Raw genomic sequence first — 8732 nt, 5'->3', positions numbered from 1 at the left:
AAATACAATAAGATAAACACCTAATCCAATTTGCAATGCCGGTGATGATCCAGCAAACTGTTTTAGTCCTAACGAAAATTGAAATTCTTTTAAGGTAGAGATTAACATTTTTAAGAACACGCTTTTCCCCCACAGAACACCACAATTTCTGTCTTCTGAAAAGTTGGAAGATCTAGCAACAACAGGCTGTAGCCCACTCTGAGACGGGATAGAAAGTAGTGTTCTTTTCATGCTCAGCTTTTTCTTTATTTTTTAGTATTTTTCTCTTTCTGTTTGTCATATTGTGAACATGAAAGATGAAGGCTATTTTATTCAAAGCAAAAAACTGACATAGTACATTTTTTTTTTTTGTAAAAGTAAAGAATGTTCCTATTGCTGGATGGTGGTGGAACATGTCTCTAATGCCAACAGAGGCAGAGGCAGGAGGATCTCTGTGATATCAAGGCCAGCCTGGTTTATACAGTGAGATCCAGGACAACCAGAGGTACACAGAGAAACCCAGTCTCGAAAAACAAAAACAAAACAAAAACAAACCAACCAACCAAACAACGAAACAAACAAAAGAATGTTCCCATGTATTTAGTATGTGAATAAAGTTGGAAGATGGGGCTGGAGAGATGGCTCAGCGGTTAAGAGCATTGCCTGCTCTTCCAAAGGTCCTGAGTTCAATTCCTAGCAACCACATGGTGGCTCACAGCCATCTGTAATGGGGTCTGGTGCCCTCTTCTGGCCTGCAGGCATACACAGAGACAGAACATTGTATACATAATAAATAAATTAAAAAAAAAAGTTGGAAGAACACTGTGTTGACCCTTGTAAGTAAGTGAGTTTGACCTTGACTTACAGCTGTGCGGCCAGGGAGTCCCAGGAGGAAAGACCATTTTCTCAAGGGCTAGTGAGAAGATCATGAGAAAGGAAGTGCTGTGGGAGAGGCATTCCACAGGTAGGCCAGAATGTAGAAACGGAAGACCCAGGCTAGGGGAAGGAAACATTTACTATGAGGGATGGAAGGTTCCGGTATCAGGGAGAAAATGCTTTCAAGCAACCTAACAGTTGGAGAGAACACCGAGACGGCATTTTTATGTAGCTTTGGAGCCTGTCCTGGAACTAGCTCTTGTAGACCAGGCTGGCCTCGAACTCACAGAGATCTACCTGCCTCTGCCTCCCGAGTGCTAGGATTAAAGGTATGTGCCATCACTACCCTGCCTTTTTTTTTTTTCCAATATGCAATTCCAATAAATTCTTCAATCTTTGCTGGCCCTTGCCACAAACTTATCTGACATATTCTGTCTCAAAGGTGAGGACTCTTGCTGCAAAGTGTGTCTCAGAACATGACTGACCTTTGTCTTGCCTTTGCTTTTTACTGGAGTCCACTCTTTTGTCAGTCCCTCTTAACTGCATACTTGCTTTTCATCATCCTAGCTGTGGGATTGGAACTGTGCACATCACATCCCCTCTGGCAGATGGCCATGTGTTACGATCTGTCCTTGGGAGCCCAGCGTGTGCTGAAAAAGATCGTCAAGACTGGAGAAAGAAGGGCTTTATCTTTTTCCTATTCTGTTTTCCCCTTTACACAACAGAGAGCAGATTAGCCCACAGTTGGCTTTGCTGAGACAGATCACGAGGATTCAGCTTTCCTCAAGGGTTATTTGCCTGGGAGTTAAGCACTGTTAGATATTGTTCAGAGCGTTAATGTCACAGGAGGCCTTTATCGCTAGCCGTTTTTGAATGCGCTCTTTAGGAGTGACTCTTTTGACTTTTTGGTTGACTGTTACCAAACCTTTTTCTTGTGCCCAGCCACCTTAAGTGGTAGCCTGATTATTTGACAATCATCCAGACGGTGATCATGGTTGCTTAGAACCCTTCATGGATGCCCTGAGGAAAATTCACACCAGTCACGAAAACCAGTCCGTCAGAAGCCACCACATCTGCTTGAGCGGACTTGCTCCATTCATATCTGCTCTAGTCGACACCTAACAACTTCTAGAGATTCTCTTTGACCATGACCTTATTGCAGTTGTTCTGAATGACCCCGCCCATCTTTCAACAATTCTTGTTCAGGCTAGTGGAAGAAAACACTTCCCTGAAGACTCAGCAAAAAGGCTGTGTTGTGGAATATTAATTTTAGGTGTGTTATATTCGTTTATGTTGTGAAATATTTGATGATGCAAAGACATGTCACATTTGTTTGATTAAATAAAATTAACCTGGGGTCGGGAGGCTGAGCTGAGTGGAAGTGGTAGGGAGGAACCATGTATAACTAGGGTTCTTAAGTGGGGGCTGAGCAGAAGGCTGTCCCGTTATCAGGGACCAGCTAGGAGAGGAGACTAGTTATTTGATTTGGCCTCTCTGAGTGAGCAGAATTTCACCTCAACCTTTGGATCCTGAGTTCTATAGAACTATAGAGATCCTGATGAAGTTTCCTTTAGTGACTGATATCTTTTCCTTTAGTGAGCTGGTATCTGAGGGGACAGAATTCCTGCCTGGCTACAGCCAGCCCAGCCAAACTGCTGCTGGTAGATGTGGAGTTGCAATTGCCGATTAGGACAGCAGTTGCTTAAGGGGCAGCTACTGAATTTAATGAAAAACAAAGCAGCGATTGGCAGACTGTATTGGCAGACTGGAATTGGTAGAACCGGAAGTTGGATACAAACATATCATGCCCCCTTTCTGGCCAGATAAGCATCCTGCTTCTCTCTTCAGACCAGTCTTGGAAGCTTCCTTCATGTATGCTATCTCTCTTGTAATAGAAGGCCCCAATAAAAGTCTTCGGAATAGTTCTTTATTGCTGGCTTATCTTTATAACAGGCAGAGTAGCTGAGTTGGTTCCACTTAGAGCAGACAGAACCCTGGGGCTTCCAGACACTCCGCAGGTACTCGATAGTATCTCTTTCAGGGTGGTTGGAGAGTGATGTCCGAGTTTATGGGCCCTGGAAACTCCTGAGGATGTATGTTCTCGGCTTCCTCAGACAGGAAGCCACTGGAGAGTTCCAGCGAACGGGTGGGAACTGTAACTACAAATGACTGTGGAAAAGCTGAAAGAGAAAAAGTTTGAGAAGAGCTCAGAAGGTAGAAGACAAAAGACTGCCAAGTGCCAAGGGAAGGGTTAGCAGAACCTCCCCTCCATGCACCCCCACACTTCTGGGAAAGTTCTAGGGAGGGTCCTGACAGCGAAAGCTTGGAGGTGGAATACCAGCTTTTGGGTATAAGGCCACTTGTATGTAAAGCCCAGAGAATTAAGCCTGTGACTTGAGTATTCAGGGTCGTAAGCTTCTAGTTCACAGGCTTACTGCCAAAAGCCTCAGTCTTAGAAAGCTCAGAGTAATAAACCCCGCAGTTTCAAAGCCTAGAGTCATAAGTCTATGACTCTCAAGGCCCAGAGCTATAAGCCTCTGAGTTGAAGAGCCCTTGGACATTGGACTCCCGATATTGAAGGAACTCTACCTTGCCTATTTATAATTTCCACAGGAACACAGAAAAAAAAAAAAAAAAAACAAACCACTCAGGTAGTGTGACCCTGGTCGCGTTCTCTAGGGAGTAGATTGCTCCCATGGCTCCAGCAAGTGACATGGAGGTTGTGACTTCACTCCAGTGGTGGGTGACATGTTAAAGCAATTGAGCCACTTCCTAAAAGGCCTGACTCTTGTGTGTTGTAGTCATTTCTACATTCCGGAGTCTACCTCCGTTTACTTGTCCCTTAGTCTAAGAAGTGGTACCCACAGTTTGTCATGGCCACTACCTTTCTAGCATACTTTAAAATTTCCTCAGCCTGGTCTACAAAGGGAGTTCCAGGACAGGCTCTAAAGATACAGAGAAACCCTGTCTCGAAAAAACAAAACAAAACAAAATAAAATTTCCTTTCTTAGCAGTGAATTACCCTTTTACAAGGTTAACAGTTCCTTAAAGTTGCAATTTTGTTATTTCAGTGACTGTGAGGTTTCTGTCTCTTGCCTGAATCCTGATTGACAAAATTTATGCTAGAAAGAGTCCTGGGAGAGATACTCTAATACCTATACTTTTATTGCTTAGGCCTGAACCCATTGTTAATGGAAAACATAAGACTTGGAACCCATGGCACTCAATGGCATCAAATGATCACAAATGGTTGATTGTGAGGAAATGCCGACAGAGGCATGTACTTGGCAGCCCAAGTAGCTGCTGCACTTGACCCTGAGGGCAGCAAGGGGCGTGGTAAGGACTGTGGTGGATATTTCTGAGTGGAATGGAATCTTTACAGACAAGATGAAAAGCTAAGATTCTTAAACGCTTGGCTCAGTTCTTGGGCTAATAAGATTTGATGCTATTAAAAGTTGAAGTTCAGCTGTCTAGTTGCCAGATTACAGCATCATTGGAAATCACAGCTTGGCAGATTTTCTCATATGAATGTTAAGCCTTTGATCCTGGAAAGAAGAACCTCAAACTTAAAACCGGGGCATACGGTCAGACTGAAATGAACTGACAACCTTGAATCCTGAAGTAGAGGGAGCTTGTCGTTCTCTGAGGAGTCTGGAGCAGGTACCACACAAAAGATGAGGTTGGATACTTTCCTTCAAAGTAGTTCCCAAGCCTTCCTGTTTTCACCATACACACCAGGAGGTTCAAGTTCCTATGAGCGTTGCTCAGTTGCTGAGTTCAGATTACCAGGCGATTCTTCAAGGAGTTACTTGCCTGTCCTGCAGAGGAGTGTGGGCCAAGAAATCCTGACCAATCAACAGACTCCGAATTCTTAAACACAATAGTTTTTGTTTAAAAGTGTGCTTAAGGGGCTGGAGAGATGGCTCAGTGGTTAAGAGCACTGCCTGCCTTCCAAAAGTCCTGAGTTCAGTTCCCAGCAACCACATAGTGGCTCACAACCATCTGTAATGAGATCTGGTGCCCTCTTCTGGCCTGCAGGCATACATGCAGACAGAATACCGAGAATACTGTATATATAATAAATAAATAGATTTAAAAAAAAATGTGCTTTGTCCCATGCTTTTTCAGTCCCCGGGAACATGGGACAAAGCACATTTTTTTAAAATCTATTTATTTATTATATATAAAACCGGTCTCGCTGAACATAATGGACAATGAGGACTACTGAGAACTGAAGAACAATGGCAATGGGTTCTTGATCCTATTGCACGTAATGGCTTTGTGGGAGCCCAGGTAGTTTGGATGCTCACCTTAATAGACCTGGATGGAGGTGGGTGGTCCTTGGACCTCCCACAGGGCAGAGAAACCTACTTGTTCTTTGGGCTGAGGAGGAAGGAAGACTTGATTGGGGGAGGGGGAGGGAATGGGAGGTGGTGGCGGGGAAGAGGCAGAAATCTTTAATAATTAAATAAATTAATTAATAAAAATAAATAAATAAATAAATAAATAAAATAAGTTAAAAAAAATGTGCTTAAGAGCCGGGTGGTGGTGGCGCTGCCTTTAAACCCAGCACTTGGGAGGCAGGCGGATTTCTGTGAGTTCGAGGTCAGCCTGGTCTACAAGAGCTTTTAGTTCCAGGACAGGCTCCAAAGCTTGGGGGAAAAAATAAAATAAAAAGAATGTGCCTAAGTTGGTCCTGTACTTAATGTTAAGGCTCTTAAATAGAAGAATTCAGTTTAGTGAAACATATCCATGGTGACGGTTGTCTTCTGTAGCACTTGTCAGCATCACACCCTGCACTGCCAGTAGCAAGTTAAACACTTGTAGCTTTCCGGCTGCATCACTGGTACTTCACTGTCTTGACAAAGTCCTCGTGGAAGAAACAGGGCATCTGGTACAGGCAGTCTCTTTAATCTCCGAGATTTGCTCTAAGTGTTCTGAGTGCTGAGTCATCTTTATTAAATGCCTGGGATCAAGTTATTGTTCTCAGCCAGAGCTTGTGTTTGCCCTAGGTCTTGACCGCTGAACTTAAGTGCTGTGAACATAAAATTTCTTATTTTACAGAGGAATGCACAGTTAGAGTTGTGTAAGATGAGTATTTACATTTAGTATCCGTCAGCAGTACTCCATCCCAAGAGTCTCCTTGGCAGGTAGAGCTATTTCACAATTAACAACTAAAATTCTTTGCTGAAATTTGACTGGTAGATTGAAAGCCCAGAATTTAATTTTTTTTTCTTGTTGGGTTCTACTTTGCTGTATATAAGTGTGTAGTCAATTCTCATTAGTGAGCACCCACTCTTCATTTGCGTCTCATCATAGTTGAGAGAAAAACCCTGGATTCTGAAAACCAAACCAAAGGTACAGGCCTCATGCATACCTGTGAATTTTGCCCTGCTGAATGACAAGCCCATCTCTGATCAGTATCTTTACAGAAAGGTAACTGGGCAGGGTAGGTGTCTGGTTTATAGGCAAACATTTCTAGTGGAGGATAGACAATGGGAAGAACATACTTCTATTTAAAGGTCTAGGAGGGAATGCCAATGGTACTGACTTCTTATATACAGATAGATTTACTTAATATTTCAGCAGAGTTTCTGAATTATTTGATATTAAAACAATTTTTCAAAATTAAATTATTCATATACTTTATCTACCAATTCATCTATCTATCCATCCAATAACCAGTTTGCCCAAGTGTACAAAACACTGGTATAAAGTTCCTCCAAACTTTTAGCTAAATATTCTTTTCCTTTTTCTCTCCTTTTTATCTTCTTTCCATTCTTTTGCCTTTTCTCCCCCTTTAAAGCCTGCTTTCTTTCTCTTCCTTCTCTCTTTCTCTGTCTTCTTTCCCTCCCTCCCTCTCTTCTTCTTTCTTTCTTTCTTTCTTTCTTTCTTTCTTTCTTTCTTTCTTTCTTTCTTTCTTTCTTTCTTTCTTTCTTTCTTTCTTTCCTTTCCATATGCAAGTATTTGTCTATTAAGTTTAGATGACCCAAATCAGGAAGGTTCAGGTTTTGAGTAATCTTTGTGTGTGTGTCCACATTTTGCTTTTGTCACTAACAAAACCTAGTAGGCCGGGTATGTCAGTGGTCAGGTAAACATATTACCGTATGGTACAGCTGGAGGTATGGGGATAACACGGACAATGCTAGGTTTCCTACTCAGGTTAAGTCCATAGTATTGGACTCAGAGTTCTTACAACATGCTCTTTCAAAATTGACTTTTATTCTCCTTCAGCGTAAGTAAAAGCCTCACTTCCCCACGAAACAACCTTAGTTTTTGGGATTGTCTCTGTCCAGTTGCCATTCCCACGAGAAGTCTACTTACATAGAATTATGTCATTCAACAGAAAATAGCTTGGAACTCCCCCAGTAAGGCCAGTCCATGAAAATGCAAAGCCCTGTGCTTATTGTTAAGCTAGAACAGACCTTGAGCACTGGAGGACCCAAGTTTTGTTGTTCCCATAGCTGCCTATCACATGGTCTCTTTTATTTGTTCAACATCATCTGTTGAACTCTCCTAATATTTGCTGATACTAATGAGGGGAACTCAAGAGACTAGGGTTGGCATTTAAGGGGTCAGGTGAGCATACTCTGCATGAACAAATAATATTGACTTTTCTAGTTTTCTTTACAAGCTAGAGTTTTTGTATTTCAGTCTTTGGTGCTGAATCAGAGCCAAGAACTGTGGGTCAAAGGAGGAAGCAACAGGGAAGGACACAGATGAGATATTAGGTCCATGCCAGACTGCTTCATAGGAGGAAATTGGGAAGGATAAAACCTTTAGACTGTTTTGGACCACATTCCCTCTGCAGAACAAGCAGAGGATCCCTGGGATAAGGGGCACATTTGGAAACCTGAGTTATACCCGAGGGCTTCCTGCCACCTCCAGTCACGGGGGCACACTGAAAATTAACCCAATCAGCTATGGATCTAGTGGCAATAAGAAGTGTTTGGAGTGACATGAAAATCATATATATTGTTTTATGTGTCTGAGTATTTTGCCTGCATATACGTTTGTGTACTGTGTGTATGCCTTGTGCTCACAGGGCCTTGAAAATGGTACCTGACCCCTTTGAGCTGACTGGAGTTACTGACAGCTGTGAGCTGCCAGGTGGGTGCTAGGAATTGAAACTGAGTCCTCTAGAAGAGCAGTCAATGTTCTAACCTCTGAACCATCACTCCAGCACCACTGCCTCTTAAAATTCTTCACTTACTTAGTTACTTATTTGATGGGTATCTGTGAATGCTTGCATGCATGTGCTGTGGAATAATTTTTCTGTACGCTCTGAAAATGTGTTCCGCTAATAAAAAGCTGATTGGCTGATAGCTAGGCAGGATTTTTGGGGCAGAGGGAATGCTGGAGAGAAGAAGGGAGGTGTAGTCTAAGGAGATGCCATGAAATGCAGAGCAAGCGGGATGGGATGTGCATACATGAGGTGAATGAGCCTTGGGACAGCACATAGTAGGATAGAAATGGGTCAATTTAAGTTATAAAGCTAGAGAAAAATGAGCACACGCTGTTGGCCAAGCATTTATAATTAATAAGTCTCTGTGTGGTTGTGTGGGAGCAGCTGCTGGGGCATAGAGAAATTCCACCCACATGTATGTCTGTGCATGGTGCCTGTCTGTTACAGACAGTTCTGAGCTGTATGTGGGTTCTGGGAATTGTACTTTGTTACTCTGGAAGAGCAGTCAGGGCTCTTAACCTCTAAGTCATATGCAGTATTTTGAAAACTTAGATAGGCTTTCTGAGTCTGTCTTCTGTTTGTTTGTTTGTTTGTTTCTCCATCCCTCTTCCAGTGACATGTCGTCTCACTCTAACTGAATAAGAACAAAATTCCAGGTGCACTAAAAGATACATTTAGCTGGTGTGTTGGT

Source organism: Chionomys nivalis, chromosome 5 (assembly GCF_950005125.1).
Source record: "Chionomys nivalis chromosome 5, mChiNiv1.1, whole genome shotgun sequence".
NCBI classification, from domain to species: Eukaryota; Metazoa; Chordata; class Mammalia; order Rodentia; family Cricetidae; genus Chionomys; species Chionomys nivalis.
Note: the sequence above shows the minus strand (reverse complement) of the source record.